The sequence below is a fragment of the Mauremys mutica genome, chromosome 16 (assembly GCF_020497125.1).
Source record: "Mauremys mutica isolate MM-2020 ecotype Southern chromosome 16, ASM2049712v1, whole genome shotgun sequence".
Taxonomy (NCBI): domain Eukaryota; kingdom Metazoa; phylum Chordata; order Testudines; family Geoemydidae; genus Mauremys; species Mauremys mutica.
Genome location: NC_059087.1, coordinates 25,071,567 through 25,089,114, shown reverse-complemented (window position 1 = coordinate 25,089,114; position 17,548 = coordinate 25,071,567). Strand labels below are relative to the sequence as shown.

General features: G+C 45.6%; 1 long non-coding RNA gene across 1 annotated transcript; it reads left to right on the top strand.

Annotated features, from left to right (window-relative positions):
- Positions 1-10,384: 10,384 nt before the first annotated feature.
- Positions 10,385-16,123, top strand: LOC123350764. Its single transcript, XR_006573815.1, has 3 exons — positions 10,385-10,521; positions 12,416-12,469; positions 15,596-16,123. It is a non-coding gene; the product is annotated as an uncharacterized LOC123350764 (long non-coding RNA).
- The last annotated feature ends 1,425 nt before the right edge of the window (positions 16,124-17,548 follow it).

Genomic DNA, 17,548 nt, shown 5'->3' with positions numbered 1-17,548 from the left:
ACAAAAAATAATTGCTTGGCATATTGGACCTCTGCTTCCTATTTTGGAGCTTACAGTTGTTAAGCATTTGGGAGGCAGAGAGAAATATGAGAGTTACATACAGAGCAAAGCAAATCAGATTCACAGTGCTTAGCGTACAAGAGGGAGAAAATGATTTATTTAATTTATTTATTGTAGAACATTTCAGGAAGCCATATAGAAACATGATAGCTTGGAGTGGGTTGGCTGTTCAATTTATCAAGTTTCCCCACCTCTCCTCCAGAGGATACATAAATGCACACCTGGGAGCCCTCATTCAGCGATGGGGGACCAAGTTGGTTGTTCTGGACAATCCATTAAATTGTAAGCACATTACTGGGGCAGGCCAGACTTCACATTGCCAACATGTTTCAAGGAGGAACAGGTGCCAGTAGGCAGCATAAAGATTAGCAGATTCCCAGGCATTAAGAAGTAGGGCTTCACTCCTCTTCCTCTGCACCCCCAAACAAAGGACTCCTCTTCCCACCTGTGGTGGAATAAACATATCCCCCACAAGGCCTGGAAGGGTTAAGATGGCTAAGTGGGCCAATTAATTGCTCAGACTTCACCTGGAGAAGGAGACAGGGAGCAGGGATTTAAGTAGAACAGGCCCAGCTGAGGAGGAAGAGGTGGGGCCCATATCAGCTAGGAAGCTGCCACTAGAAGGGGGCTTTGGTCACACCCTGGAAGGAGGGAGCTGTGCTAAGGACTACAGAGGTAGTCCATGTTTAATCCTTGAGGAGGGGGAAGTTGGGAGGCTAGCAAACCCAGAGATGGGGAAGCCAGGAAGATAGGAGAAGGCTCAGGGAAAGAGCAGCGAAGTACAACCGTGCAGGCCTTAGCTGCTAACTGGAGGGTCCCTAAGCTAGAAGCTGGAGTAGAGGGCAGGCCTGGGTTCCCCTACCCGCCACTGGGGAGGTGGCACAGATGCGGCAGAGGACAGTTGACTGCCTGGGATGATTTGTGCTGAAAAGACTTTGATACCCTGGAAGGGCAGGAGGGTTTATCTGGTGACCTGGACAGAGAGCCAAGTCATGAAGAGGAGGTCGCAGTTCCTGGAGCGAGGGGCCTGCAGGGTGAGAGGATGACAAGAGAGTCACCACCAGGGGAGGGTGTAATGCCTGGCTGGAATTAATCCCCAGGAGGGCCCATAGGAGATGCCACCAGCAGTGAGTGAACCCTATGATACCACCCCAAAGGGAAACTAGGATACCTAAGGAGCAAGTAATTAATCACTCCATATAACCTGTATCACTTTCACTATCTGGCCACCCAGTGAAACTGAAGTGTCCCCACCTATGCAAGTGCACTTTAAATCCATTTACCTGGCCACAGTGGGTGCTTTCCTTTCCAGCACCAGGAAGTAGCCCCTTTGCCTCAGGAACTGAGCCCATCACCTCAACAAGAAACAAAACAATAACCAGCTCACTGTTATAACCATAACAATAACCAAGTCCTCATGAACAACTCATTCCTTTCCCGTGCTGTCACTGCACTGTAGGCTTGTGTAACCGAACGCTAACGGCCCTGGACTGACGCATGGAAGGCTCACAGATTAATACTGGTGTGTTGCTCATCCCCCCCCCCCCCCAACATTTTCACTCCTGATCAAACCTGGTGCCAGAAGCTCTGGCTACTATTTCATCCCCCTCTGCATCATTAAAATGAATGGTAACATTAAGAGGAGGGTAGTTTCTATTGACAAGTGCATGGTAAAAAAGAAGCAAAGCTACTAAGCAAAGCTAGTTTCAATGTCCATACACCATGACTGGGGTCCTTTTTGCTCATCCTGATTCATTCATTAGTGAAGTTAAATGTTGTGTGTGGTTTTAAAAAAAAAAACCAACATGCACAAAGCAAAGAACTAGTACAAGAGAAGCCTCAAGCAGGCTGTAAGCCAGCCAGGAGTCTTAGATTCTATATGGCAGTCTACTGTCCTGAGAGCAGAGCAGCACATACCACACAGAAGGAAGGGCACATTTGCGGGACACTGAAATACAAGCAGAACCCACTTCCCTCTAGATATCTCCATCTGCTGGAGCAATAAGTGCAAGGAGAACACAGCATGCTATTTGTGGCCTACTGCTAGCAAGGGTCTGCCATCTGCTGAGCTAAACATCTGTGCTCACAACCTTCAAAGTAAAGCAGTCATCCATCCTCTTCCCACAGCCTACATTCACTTCAGAATATACTGACATATTAGCTTAGGAAGGGCTGTGCCAGTTCAGGTAATGCATAGTTAGGAGCAAACAATCAAGACTGCAGAATATCAAATTATAACTGACCAGTAGATCCAGGCCTATGGAAACCAACACAACTACTGCGTGCCCCAATCTGCAATGCAGAGTACAAAAGAAAGGGACAACAGGAATGAAGTTCTAAAAAAACCTCTGAAACACAAAGGCCTCTGGGGACTTTTTAAAATGACTTGTGTGGGTGTGAGTTTAGAGCAGGTGTAAGATGCCAGAAAGGTGCCAGTCAATTAGACAGCTGGAGTGGGAGGTAGAGCCCCAGGAGTCTCCACCCAGGGATGATAATGACCTTCCCCTCAAAGGAGGGCAGAGGCCAAAACAACATGGAGTTCAACTAAGCACTGGGGACAAATAAGAGAGATAATGGGAGTGGGGGCATAAGGTTTAGAACAAGGCAACCAGAGCGACATCGAGTAGAGAACCATGGACAGAAAGATGCCAACCTAAGAACCCTGGAGACTTTAGTTTGCTATGTATTCACCAGACAGGTACAGCATAGACAGCAGCAAGAGAAATTTCCCAAACATGTCTCAGCCCTGATTTGGAGGGACCAACCACATGTAGGGAGAAGAAGCTATGTCACTCTCTCTGTCTATTCAGTCCTATATATATATATATATATTCACTGCTTAACTTACCCATATGTTCCTGCTAGGATGTGACCAGAGTTTCCTAGGGAACTGTACTGTGACCCACTGAAGTATATGCAGACAGACTCTGAGAAAAAGCTATCGGGGTGAACGTCATCCTTTACTGTTGATGTAGGCTGGAGTTAAGCTAACACTATAGCAAGGTGATCATCTACCTCCTAGTAACAAGCCCAAAGCCATCTCATCTCCCTTATTTCTGACAGTTTTAAAACAAAGCAAGGTGTAGAGTTTATTTTTATTTAAGCCCCTTTTCTTCTCTCCTACCCAGAAATCTGATGGGAAAGACATTTCCCTAGTTCACTTTGAAACATCAAGCAGTCTGTTCTAGTGGTTAGACCAGGGGACTTGACGTCAGAACCTCTGAGTTCTCTTCCTGCAGCCCTGCCATAGATTTGCTATTTGATCTCAGCCTAGTCACATAACTCCTCTGTGTCTTGATTTCCCAGTTGGTAAAATGGGAGTGATACCCACTTAATTGGAAAGTTATGAGGCTTCATTCATTAATGCTGTAAAGAACTTTGAGGTCCTTGAATATGAGCAGCAGAGGGGGCAGAGAAACAGACTTGCCCACACATGCAGAGGGCCTGTGACCCAGTGCTTATAGTTATAAGACACCACCACTGGATTTATTCACCGGGAGCTAAAATTAAAACAGGACAAACTTCCCTACAGGCAGGTATTGGGGGTTTACTTAATTAATATTTTCAGGGTGTGGAGAGGGAGAGGAAGTGGCAGAGGATGTTGCAGACTTTCAATTGCAACTATTAAAATGTGTCTTGCTGGCAGCTTCAGTTGGGGGAAAAATATAATTCCCACCAAAAGTGATTTATCATGATGACACATCCCAAGGCTAAGCTCAGCACGTGCCACTTAGTGCACACACGAAAATGAGAAGGCGAGAGATTCAGAAATGTGGCAGAAAAAATCCTGTTGCTTTGCTGATTCCTTCAGAAATGACAATGTGCCCCCAAAATTAATAAATATCTCTCTCACTGAGAAACATGTTCAGAGCTCTAAGAGGAGCTGTCAATTCACTCCTCTTTCAGGTGGCTCATTCATTTATTTTGGCTAATTTGCATTCATTCTTGTTTTGTTTCTCATTATCTGCCTGCTTCTCTTTCAGCATCTTCTTTCTAAAACCACCATGGTGAAATTAAACATCAGTCATTTCCATGGCAACAGTCTGTGATGTCATAAGTGTGATTTTGGCTGGATTCTGATCTCAGCCAAGAAAAGGAGAGCCAAGAGGGCAAGAAGTTACTTTTGCACACAGAAGAACCTTGCTTTTGCTTGGAGGCAGCTTGGTCCAAGACAGAATATGCAGAGTGCTGGAATCTGCACCCCATACCGGGGTGCTTATAACATGGGCATCGCAAACCATGTGGACCATGCTATAGCCACCTCTGCTTCCATTCTGTAAAAGTGAGGCTGGGTGCGGGTTATGACTTTCGGTGACACAAACTGTGACTATCTGAAGTTTTTCATCTATGGTCACAATTTGTGTCTCATGGACTTTAAGGTCAGAAGGGAAAATTGTGATCATCTAGTCTGACCTCCTGCACATTGCAGGCCACAGAACTTCGCCCACTCACCCCTGAAATAGATGCCATAACCTCTGGCTGAGTTACTGAAGTCCTCAAGTCATGGTTTAAAGACTTCAAGTTGCAGAGAATTCACCATTTACACTAGTTTAAACCTGCAAGTGACACAAGCCCCATATCATCTCATTCACCCTGCTACTGAGCAAGTGCTTAATTCATAATGAAAGTGTATGTCCGGGCTCCAGCAATTTTTTTACTTTTCATAACTGACGCGGCAAGCCCAGAGGTGCTGGGGCTCAGCCCTGGTGAGCCCTGGCACAAATTAAGCACTGTTCTGAGCAAAACTCCTCAATGAATTTTTAAAAACATGGCACTCTCTGTAGGGTGTGGCCAGTTTAATGGGTATGGGTTTATTAATGGCTTTAAACAATTAGTTAATTATTAAGGGTGGGATTTTCAAAAGCCTTAAATGACTTCAGAGCAGAAGTACCATTTTAAAAAACAAAAGGATTTGTGTTCTTAAGTTATTTAGGCCCAGATCCTCAATGGTTTGGATGTCTATCTCCCATTTCCCATTCAATGGGAGTTAAGAAACCTAAATGCCTTTGAGGATTTTCATTTTTGAAAATCCCACTCTAAATTATTTAAAATCATTTTGATTGCAAAGGATGTTGTATCTTAGACCTTGGCTGTAGACAATTAGCACTGTGCTAATAAGCGATGGTTACATAAACACCACGCTATACCGGAAACCTACTGACTGCTATACTTACCTACACGCCTCCCAGCTTTCATCCAGACCACACCACACGATCCATTGTCTACAGCTAAGCTCTAAGATACAACCACATTTGCTCCAACCCCTCAGACAGAGATATATGCCATCATGTGCCAGCAATAGGGCCGGATCTAGGCATCAGCAAACCAAGCACGTGCTTGGGGCGGCACATTTTCAGGGGCAGCATTCTGGCCACCTTTTTTTTTTTTTTTGCTTCGGGCAGCAAAAGCCTAGAGCTGGCCCTGGCAGCAGCAGCGTGTCGTGTGCGGGGGGGGGGGGGGCGCCCTGGGGCCACTGCGGTTTGTGGCTGGGCCGGGCAGGCTCCGAGCGGGGCACACTCAGGCTGGGGGCTGCCCTGTGGGGCACACTGAGCCGCCTGCAAGTGCCGCAGGGCGGCCACCCCCCAGCGCCGCAGCTGAGGCTGGGTGAAGCAGCCCGAGCCACCCAGAGACTGTGGCAGGGCAGCCAGAAGCAGCAGCAGCAGCGGGACCATAGAGGGTGGGGCGCTGCCGTGTGGGGCCCACGTCCTGCTCCCCGGCGCTCCGCTCCCTCTGGGGCTACTCTGCCCTGGCTCCTCATCCCCCTGCTGGGGCAGTCCCCCCGGCTCTGCCCTCCTTGGTCCCGGCCAGTCCTGGAGGCGGGAGCCCTGGCTGGAGGGACCCTGGGCTGAGGTGCGGCCTGGGAGCCCGCTGCTTATCCCAACCCTGCCAGCGCCAGACCGGCTGGAGGTGAGGGGGGAGTGGGCGGAGTCAGCACTGGTGGTGGGGAGCCCAGCGCTGGGATGGCAGGGGGTGCGGGTGGGAGGGGGAGCCCAGGGCTGGGGCAGCAGGGGTGCAGGTGGGAGAGGGCACTGGTGGTGTGTGGGGGGGTGAGAGCCCAGGGCTGGGGTGGGAGGCAGCCAAAAATTTTTTTGCTTGAGGCGGCAAAAAACCTAGAGCTGGCCCTGGCCAGCAATGCCCCTCTGGTTTGGCCATGTACATGGGTTTTAGCCCACGAAAGCTTATGCTCAAATAAATGTGTTAGTCTCTAAGGTGACACAAGGACTCCTCGTTCTTTTTGCTGATACAGACTAACCCGGCTACCCCTCTGAAACTGTGCTCCACAAAGTCTGAGTTAGGTGCTTAGCCTCCCTATACAGTGAATGGGAAGAGAGGTGCCTGACAATGCAATCCACAAAAGCCAGTGTGCTAGGCAGGCAGCCACCTAAAGTAGCCTATGCAAGATGCTAAAAAGAGGGATGTGTCCTAAACCCCACTGCTCTCAGAGCTCGGTGCCTCCATCCCGGCCCCAGGGAGGTGCCTATCTCTGCTAGCAATCTACAAATAGGAACCCCTCTCGGACTTGGGCAGCTTCGGCACTTAAGTCATTTTTTGTGAGAATGAATTAGGTGCCTTCTTGATTCTATGTGAAACAGCCAGAGGAGGAGGCACTGGCCCTCACCTTATAACATTTAGCCCCATAGTAGAGTACTCACCTGGGATGTGGGAGAGTGAGGATAAGTCCTCTTTCTGCATGATGGGGAGAACAGATGAGAACTTGGGTCTCACACACCCTGCGGGTGCTTACTCTAACCACTGAGCTGAGGGATACTCTGATGTGGGGTTCCCGCAATCCCTACAGTTGAAGGTATTTCACTTTGCCTAAATAACTATCCTAGAGACAGTTTAAAGACTAGACAAGGCCTGGGTTGTACTTTCCATGAGAGAACAAATTCATAGAAGTTGTGTTCAGTATCCCTCCCAAAAAAACCTCTGGAGTCAAATTATGCTCTGTTACACTGGTGTAAATCTACAGTAACTCCACTGATTTAACTGGACTGATTCCCAGTTGGAATCATTTTAAGAGCAAAATCTGGCCTCATGGTGAATTTTTGTGGCTTGTTAGCAATCCGCCCTGGTGCCAATCTTTCAGTTCCCTTGAGAAAGCAGGGGAAAGGGTAGGCAGGGCAGAAAAGGTTTAAACAAGTATTTCTTTGTCTACTGTTCATTTGATAATTATGGTGAGGTCAGGCACTTTATTGCTCCAGAAATTAGACAGTTTCTCCTTCCAGAGATGACTGATGCTGAAAGGCAAAGCAGAGTGAAGAGTTGCTTTCACAGCAAACTCCTTTCCTATGCTGAGAGGAAGTTTCCTAAGGGACATTACGGTGCAAAACAAAAGACCATCAAGATAAGCAATAGGAGGGGATTTGACTTTGCCTCTAATTCATGGGAGGCAAGTGGAACAAAACACACAAATTAACCCAGAAAATTAGCACTGTGTCAGGGAAAGAGCTGCTTCTTTTATGCCTACCTGTTTTCATACTATTTTAATTGGGAGCATAGTAATATTTTCTTTTTCATCCAATAAAATGCGATTGATAAAATAAAAACCAAGACCTAGTTCTTCTAATAAATACATTTATTTAAAAGCCTCTAAGAAACCTGAGACACCATATTTGTATTTTTTCCTGCCTTCTACACAAAATACAAAATATTTCCCAACAGATGTCTTTAAAATGTGTTCAAAAATAAATAAATGAACAAATAAATAGTTCCCTGGCTAGGCCTTGTTGGCCAAATCTCTGCCTGGAGAGGACTTTTATGGCCAAATTATAAACCCTTGAAATTAGGAATTTACAATGGAAACAGCTGCTTAGCCAGAATGGTAATGGCCCTGTTAGGCAGTGCTAGAAGGGCTGCAGGGCACTGAGTCTTCCGATCATGGTCATGTACACTGGCGCTCTAGGAACAGTGGTGGAATTGCAGAATTAGGGACATCTCACACACCTTGCAGCAAGCTCTGATCTGCCCTGTGTAAAGCCCTTTCTGGCTGGGGAGAGCTTTCCTGGAGTAAGCTATGCTGAGCCTTGTTGGGTCTGCAGGCAGAGTGGCTGAAGCATTAATGCACTGAACTTATGTAGTGTCAATCACATGAGGAACTCAAAGACACTTGGCCAAATGCTAGATGACCAAAGCAACCCCATTGACTTTAACAGGAGAACGATCAGGGCCCCTGGGCTCCACTGGGATTGATTACTTGAACAGGGTGAGTAGGGTTTGCCCTTGCTTCTCATAATACACCTTTGTGGTGGGTAAATATTATAGCTGGGGGAAACATAGGCACAGACAGATTAATTACCTCACATAAGGCACACAGCAAATTGATAGTAGAGTCAGCTATAGAAACCAGGAGTTCTGACTCCCGCTCTCATGCTAGAAAAACACTTCACCCATGGGTGTGAATTTCCTCTCTTTATCTTATTTGGCTGGGTGAACATTAATTATCATGGATGCACTCTTTGTAATTTCCTCCCCTTACTTCTCCTCCTTTCCACATCCTTTATTAGGTGGTGGACTGAGTGAGACTCCCTTTGATGCAGCCCCTCCACCAACTGGCAGAGTTACTGCACTGAGATGTACCCTGCAGGGGGATGAATGCACCAGAGCGGCACTGAATCGAAGTGTCCTGCATGTTAGTAAAGACCATAGCCAAAGGGACATTGGGCTAGCCTGCAAAGGGATTTACTTGCCAAGTTAAATATGTTTTGTGTCAGGAGGGTTGGTCTAACTAGGATTAATTATATAAGAACATCAAGTGGAGCCATGGGAACCCCAGCAGAAGAGATTCTCAAGGACCTTTCTTTCATTACACTTGTTTCTCTTCCCATTTTTAATCACTGAAAAAACTGTGGTGCAGAGTAGTGAAGTGACTTGCTAAAGGTGATATAGGTAATCTGTGGCAGAACCAAGAATAGAAGCCAAGCCTCTTGAGTCCCTGTCCTAACTACTGAACCACATAGTCTATCATATGGCACCATCCCACGTTGAGAGAGACCATCATTGTATCTGAAGTCAGCAGGCAGTCCAGGCTTAGCTGCAATGAGCTCTGTGGCCTGTGGGTTGCTCCCCTAATCTCCTTTTCAACCTGTTAAATGACACAAACATGCAAAGTATTTTTTTATTTTTTTTTTAGAGTGCAGCTGGCTATTTATAAACTCTCCTCTCCCCTTTTTTTCAAACCCTTGTGGGTTGTTTAAGAGGGTTGTTTATTATTATAATTAGACATGGGCTCATGAATGCCAAATACAGATCATGTTTTCAACCCTCCCCAATTACATTATTTTATTGCATTGTTTTTCAGCACACCAAGCTTTTCTGTTAGGCAAGGGGGCCCTTCGGCAATAAAATCATTGTTGTGACATATATATTCCAATTTGAAAATCACCTATTGTTTACCTAGTAGCAAGAAAAGGCTCCAAGGGAGCCAGTGCATTACCTGGTCTACACTAGTCGTTCTCAGCGAGGGGAACATGTACTGCTGGGGGGACTCAGAGGTCTTCCAGGGGCTACATCAGCTCCTCTAGAGATTTGCCTGGTTTTACAACAGGTTACGTAAAAAGCACTAGCGAAGTCAGGACAAACTAAAATGACATAGACAATGATTTGCTTATACTACTCTGTATACTGTACACTGAAATGGAAGTACAATATTTATATTCCAACTGATTTATTTTATAATTATATGGTAAACATAAGAAAGTCAGCTTTTTTCAGTAATAGTGTGCTTGTGACACTTTTATATTTTTATATCTGATTTTGTAAGTTTTTAAAAGTGAGGTGAGACTTGGGGGTACACAAGACAAATCAGATGCCTGTGAAGGGGTACAGTAGTCTGGAAAGGTTGAGAGCCCCTGGTCTACCCTATAATTCCTTACTGGCTTTGGCATGTTTGGCTCAGTGATCTGTAGTGATCATTATACTGTGCTGTAGAACCATGAAGTGTAACCACTGAGTGTGGGCAGGGTTTATATGGTAAACTGATTATTTCATCACATCTGGTATGCAGGCTGTAAAAGTGGCTCAAATATTTACGTACATAACAGGATCCTGTTAAGAGTTTCAGCAGCTACATGCTTCCAGGACAGAAATGATTTCCAATATGACACTAGATCACATTAATGCTCTTGGTCTTTTCTCCAGTTTGTCAGAGACTAGGACAACAGAATTGAAGAAGACGACTATAGTTTAGAGATAAGCAATAGGCTCATCTCTACAGCTGCAATTAACAGTCTTTCCTTCAGCTTCTCCTGTGTGGTTCTAAGAAGAAGGGCTGCGTTTTCCTACTGCTGATGAAGGTTGATTAGCAGTCAGGTGGGGAGAGACTCTGGGGATGGCACAACACATTAATTAAATCACTTCTACCAGCTAAGTGGTGACACTGTGATTTATAGCACAGCTAACTCAACAAGACATCGCCATTTGCTGGGCACCAAGAAGAGGAACAGCTAAGCCAGGAAGCAGGTGGGACTTGGGGGTTGTACACTATACAAAAAAGTGTGGGGATGTTAATACATGCTGCTGATGGGGGTTATTTTCAGAGCAGTTCGGGAAGACCTGAAGGACTGCCAGTGGAAGATCAATAACTCTGCCTTGCCCATACAGAAAATGTTTTAGTATGCACCAACAGCTATTTTTTTAAAAATTCTTTAGTTTAATCATATGATAACCTATGTTTAGAAACCACTTTTCATCCTGAAGTATCCCGAAGTGCTTTATAAATTATAGACAGTATATGAAGGAATCACTGTGCCTGCTGCCTTCAGACAAAAGAGTGGGAATTTTTGAAAGGCAGAGTGTATGTCAGAGCAGGAGAATGGTCCAATGGTCGGTACAGTAGTCTGGGAACCAGGAGTTCTGGCTTCTATTCCCAGCTCTGCTGCTGACTCCTTGAGTAAGTTAGCTCAACTCTGTCTTTGTTTCTCCATCTGCAAAAGAGGAGTTAATGTTACTTAACAACTTTTGCATCAGGCTTTGAAATTCTCAGTAGGTATTAAAGAGAGAAGATACATAGCATGAGAGAGCATGGGAGATTTAGGGTGGACATTAGGAAAAATTTCCTACCTATAGGGTTGTTAAGCACTGGAACAAATTACCTATGGAGGCTGTGGAATCTCCATCACTCTTGGTTTTAAAAACAGGTTTGTTAGACAAACACTTGTCAAGCATGGTCTAGATAATACTTAGTCCTGCCTCAATGCAGGGGACTCAACTAGCTGACCTGTTGAGGTCTACATTTCTATGACAGGGCTCAAGGAAGCTTTGCCTCCATCCAACCTCTATTTTGTAGAGGATTTCAATATTCTAAGGTACCAGTTTAAGCAATCCGTCAGCTAGAAAACTCCGCTTTCTGGTAATAGAGCCATGACCTGTTCTTTATGAAACCAGGTGAAATTCCTGTATCTGTACAATGGAGATATTTACTTGCTTTTGAAAATACTTTGCGATCCTTGGGTCGAAGGTGCAATAAGTGCAAAGCATTAGTACTACTACTTCAAGATGCATCTTTGCCTTGGTAATTCTTTGATTTTTTTGTTTCTCCTTAGAAGCTTTTAGTAAACATTTTAAAGCAATGTGGGCTATTTAGCCAGTTGGAGGATTAAGCCTGCTGGACAGACTCAACCCTCCCCTCCCGCTTTTTAAAAGAGAGATCTCTTGTATACATAAAAGGGGAAAAAAGGAATAATGGATTATTCCATCATTACATTGATTGAAGAGTTAGCGAGTGAACTTTAAGTTAAGAATGCATTGTAAGTTTGTGCAGCTTTTCTAATGCAGTATGTGACCATGGCAGATGTCAGAAGCTAAGAGAGGGTCAGGCTTGGTCACTAGGTCAATGGGAGACAGTGAAGGAAAACATTCAGTGGGAGGTATTTGTATTATTAACTGGTGTTGCCCCAATGCCTAGAGGCCTCATTCATTATTGGGATGACACCGTGCTAGGTACTGTACATGCACATACTGAAAAGATGGTTGCTGGTGCAACCGATTCACAAATTAAGTAAGAAAGAAAGAACCTATCCCCCTGCACAGTAATCAGTGGGAAGGAGATCCCGGCTACAAGAAAGCCAAGGTTGTTCCTGATTGTTTAAGGTCACTAAAGATTTCACAATTCTCTTCACAGAAGGAGATGTGTATAACCCATTGTTCTGGCCATCTTGTGAATTAGGTTATTATATTTTGCTGATCTAACTTCAACCTTCCATTTCAGTTGAAGACAATATTTTCTGTTTCTGTCCTAACTTGTTTGTTGTGTGCTATTCAAGTAATTGCCACATTTCCTCAGAGGTGATTGCTTTTTATCAATAGACGAAATGGTTTGGAGTAGCAATAACTTGCATTTCTTTCATCTCCCCAGTCCAAGGATCACACAATGCTCTACAGACAATAAATTGATCCTCCTCTGGGGAAGGTAGGAATTATGATCCTCATTTCACAAATGAAAATGCTATAGCCATGCAGAAATATGGGTCACAGAGGAAGCCTGCGGTTTGCGCAGTGTGGGAGCAGCGCCTGCACCTTGTGGCTGGGCTGGGCAGGCTCCGAGCGGGTGACACTAGGGCTGGGGGCCATCCTGTGGGGCACATGGAGCTGCCTGCAGGTGCCGCAGAGTGGCCGCCCCCCAGCGCCGCAGCCAGGGCTGGGCGAAGTGGCCCGAGCCGCCCAGGGACTGTGGCAGGGCGGCCAGAAGCAGCAGCAGCAGCGGGGCCAATGTCCTGCTCTCCGGGGCTCTGCTCCCTCTGGAGCTACCCTGCCCCAGCTCCTCAGCCCCCTGCCGGGGCAGTCCCCCAGCTCTGCCCTCCTGGGTCCCGAACGGTCCTGGAGGCGGGAGCCTTGGCTGGAGGGACCCTGGGCTGAGGCGCACCCCGGGAGCCCTGCTGCTTACCCCGATCCTGCCAGTGCTGGACCGGCTGGAGGCGAGGAGGGAGCAGGCGAAGTCAGCACTGGTGGGGGGAATCCCAGCGCTGGGGCAGCAGGAGGTGTGGGCGAGGGGGTACGGGGGAAAGCCCAGCGCTGGGGCAGCAGGGGGTGCTGGGAGAAGAGAGAGCCAAGGGCTGGGGTATCAGGGGGTCCAGGTGGGGTGCGGGAGAAGAGAAAGCCCAGGGCTGGGGCAGCAGGGGGTGCGGCGGCTGGGATGGGGAGTCCAGGGCTGGGGTGGCAAGTCCAGGGTAGGGGCGGCAGGGGGTGCGGGTGGGGGAGGGCACTGGTGGGGGGGGGGCGAGAACCCAGGGCTGGGGTGGGGGGCAGCCAACATTTTTTTTTGCTTGGGGTGGCAAAAAACCTAGAGCCGACCCTGGGTAGAACAGAAATTAGAACTCAGATTTTCTGCATTGCTTTACCAGCAACTTCCTCCTTCATGTTGTAAAGTTTATAAAGTGTGTTGGGGCCTTCTGCATGACAAGCACTCTATACATATAAAAGATGATTTAACTCTGGATTAACTGGATGGCTGGCTCAATTTTAAATGGATCCATAAGCATCTCCTTTTCATCATGAGAATAAATTTCCAGCACGGTGAGCAGGGGGTTAGCCGCATGACTCCCATTAACGTTAACTTTATTTCAGTAATGAGGTGATAGATGTAGTACAATCACTGAAGCTCACATAATCATAGCAATGAGATGAAAGTATGCTGCAATACTGTTCAGGATGATGACACTGACAGATTACATTGAGGATGGCAAAACAGGTGTCAGTGGCAAAATGATGGAGTGAGGTTGAAGATCATGCTTCAGTGTGCAATAATAAAGGATTATAAGGGACAGTAATGTACTGCATTAGCATAGCTATGAAGGACAATGACACTAGTCATAGGATAGGATGCAGTCAGCAAGAATACTCAGCAGTCTCAACTCCCGCTAAAGTCACTAGAAATAGAGAGTTTACAAGATTGGGTCTTTAAAGATAATTCAGGGAAGATAATGAGGAATTACATAGGGATGACCATAGGGATGTTCTGATAAAGGCTATGTCTACGCTGTAGCTGTGCTGCTATAGGAAACATCCATGCTATGTCAACAAAAGGTGTTTTTCCTTCAATGTAGTTAATCCATCTCCCCGTGAGGTGATAACTAGGTCAACAGAATTCCATTGGACTCAGTCCTGTCTACAGCGAGGGTCAGTTCAACTTAACTACAGAACTCGGTGCAAAATTTTTCATAGCCCTGAGCAACATAGCTAGGTCAATTATGGTTTAAGTGTAGAGCAGGCCAAAGCCAACAATAGGGAGAGAGTTGTAGGCGGAGGGGGGACAACAGTGGGGTGGGAAGTAGGAGGAAACCACATTACCATTGCAGCTCTGTTACTTTACTTAAGAGTTTTGCATCTAGAACTAGATGGAAAGAACTTTCCATCAACTAGGGTTGGAAAGATTTGAGGGAAATTAGCAGATCCATTAGCATACAACTTCTTCCCTACAGCTTAAAACCAAAAATAATGCATCCATTGTTAAGTGAAATTGACTGGAATGAACAGTTAGATGTGTTGCACTTGCAGACAGCTTAGGGGGCCCTTTGTCAGTTGTTAGTTAATAAAAATAATTATAAAATATTATGAGCTCATGTAATGACTGTAGGCTACTTTATTGTTAAAAATCACAGCCATAAAAATCAAACCCTAAAGTTAGGCTCCTAAATAAATGTCCTCATTTTTCAGAAGTGCTGAGCACCCATTGACTGTAATGGGAACTGCTGAGGGAAAATATGAACTTAAAAGCATAATTTTTAAATTTATGTAGATCATAAAAATTCCAACCAAAGAATCCAAGATTCTGGATGCCTTTGACAGTAAATTTAAGAAACACAAGTTGAGTCAAGTTAAAAAAGTTAACTTTAGCAGTCATTACATTTTGATTATGTAACAACTAGCATCTAATGTTGTTTTTTGTTTTTGCTTTTAAAAAAAGAATTTAAAAATTCCATAAAGAAACCACATATCTTAGAATGAAACATCCTGTCTATATAATAGTCCATTCAAGCCAAAATATAAACCACTGTAGACAGTGCAGTGTGACACAGCACAACACCCATTTTACAACTCCCTTTGAAGCGCTCTGGTAACTCCTAAAACTGCTTAATGTCTTACAAAAAATATACCTGACCTGGACTGACCAAAGCATAAACTACTTGATTTTATTTTAGTGTCTGGAGTCACCAAACGTGGGGACTCTTTGGAGAAGCCAATCTGCTCTAGCTTGTCTTTAATGAGCCTCTGATTTTAACACTATAGCAGCTACATCTGAGACACGTTCATGTCATGAACAAGGTGTTTTTCAGTTCACTTGAATTTAGTGTCTTGGGGGAAATGCTTGAGGGTGGGAGTTGAATTGTTTCCACACTGGTGCTGCTCAGCACGGGAGCTACATGGCCTGCCCCATCATGTCTTTGACCTTGGGACACAATGTTTTTTGTTCTGCCATCCCTATTTGCTGCACTATCCATTGTCACTGCAGATACTCAAGCATAGCATGGGGAGAACTGATCAATATTTCTTTGTTGTGCAGCTCTGTATTAACTACATCTCACTTTCATTTTGACAGTGACACAGATCACGTGCTGCTGCTGCCGCCACCGCCGCTGCCCCCGCCACAAGAAACAAGAATTTTGGAAAGCATATTCATTATGTGGCTGTTAAAAGCAACAGAGCATGCAAACCTCACCCTGGCTGGGTTACCTGAAAATCAACATCTCCATCTGATTAAGTGACTACCAGCCAGTCACCTTTCCCCTCTAACCTTGATGTGGCAGGGCTGTGACAAGTGCACACAGTGTGACATCAAAAACATTTCATCTGTCTTCACAACTAGCTTAGTTTGTTTTAATGGCCTAGTCCCTTGCCGAGTTTCTATCATGAACCTTAGTTTTCAGGAATGAATCTCCCAGCTGTTTGAAATGGGATCAAGCTGAAAATGATGCCAGGGAGAATCCCAGTTCAGTCTAAAGCCTTCACCCTCCCCCCCGCCCCAACCAAAACACTCATTAAATTTCAAAGGAATTTGGCCTAAATCCTGTCATCGGGATTTGGCCCTTAAACAAATTTGACCCATCAGGTCATTTTTTTGACTTGTAGGACCCAAAGACCTATTATTAGGGTCAGAAAAACGTCTGTTAGTCTATAAGGTGCCACAGGATTCTTTGCTGCTTCTAGGGTCAGAAAAGTGACTCTGTATAAGTGACAGCTTATTTAACAGATCTGCTCTTGGTGTGTTCTCCAGCTATCTTCTTATTGAGTGACAATTTAATTTATTCCTATTAGCCCTACAAAATCAGTTAATTGTTTGTAAAGCTCTAACACAAAAAGATCTTTTCAACTGACCATTTGCAAGGACTTAGTTCGTGTCTCATACTGAGTCCTTCGCCATTTAAAAAACTACTGAAATAGTCAAGTGTCGAGAGGAGCTACTGAGGCCACACTGTGCTTTGCCCCTCTCCCATGTCGTCTTCTCTTTACAAACATCTTACAATAAACCATGCTGGCATTGAGCCACTATCTCATAACCAGTACCACTTCTCTTTCTTTAGCTATCTAGAGGTCCTCAGTAAGATGCAGAAAGGATAGCACCTGTTGCCCCTGAAAAAAAAAAAGTATCAACCCTTTGGGGCAGGGTCCATCTTTTTGTTGTATGTCTGTACAGGGCTGAGGGGCTCCCAGGGTCTACAGAAGTACAAACACTAAGATTCACATTCTGCATCCCATTCTACCTCAAAGCACCGGCAGCTGAGCTGCTGCTTGCCTGAAAATACTGTAGACTGTCTGGGTGCTGGCACGTTCTGTCGATACGACAACATGATGCTTTTGCATCCCATCCTCAAAACATAGGTGAGTGGAGGAAGCCAGTTCAAAAGCACTGTGCTTTTAGTGCTGGCGTGTACTGCCTGACACACCAGATCTAAGACCAATGGTGGGAGGAGCTTAAAGCAAAGAGAAAGAAGGTGCAGCCCAGCTCCCCATCTCAAAAGCAGAAGAGAGCCCTCCATCCTTCCCCTGTCCTGAAAGAGCAGAGCTCCCCTCGTGCAGTCAGAGCACCCTCTCCTGCTTCAATCCTCTATCAGTAGAGGAAATACCTGATAGTTGGGGGTGGGGAGCGGTAATGGGCCTGAAGGAAAGGCAGAGAAGCTAGAGAACGGAAAGGAGACAATGGAAATGGTGGGTGTAAGACACTGAAGGAAATAAAGGAATGGAAAGAGTAGGCGCAGAGGCACAGCACTCCAGCGTTCGGGAGGGGGAGAGGACCTAACAGGCTCAGAGTTGCACCTCTTTAAAGGTGTGATTTTAAACCATTTTAATTACACAGATGCACAAGGCCCTCTGTGTGCCCGCTTGTTTCAGTTAAAACAGAGCTGATTGGGGTTTAGCTTAAACTCCATTAGAAGCAGGTTTAAACTAGCCCCTCCTAGAGCAGAATAAGAGCGTCCCTGCTGGGGCTTGCACCAGTTTAACTAAACTAGACAAGGCCTTGGGCAATCATGACACAGAAGCGGGCTGCATCTCT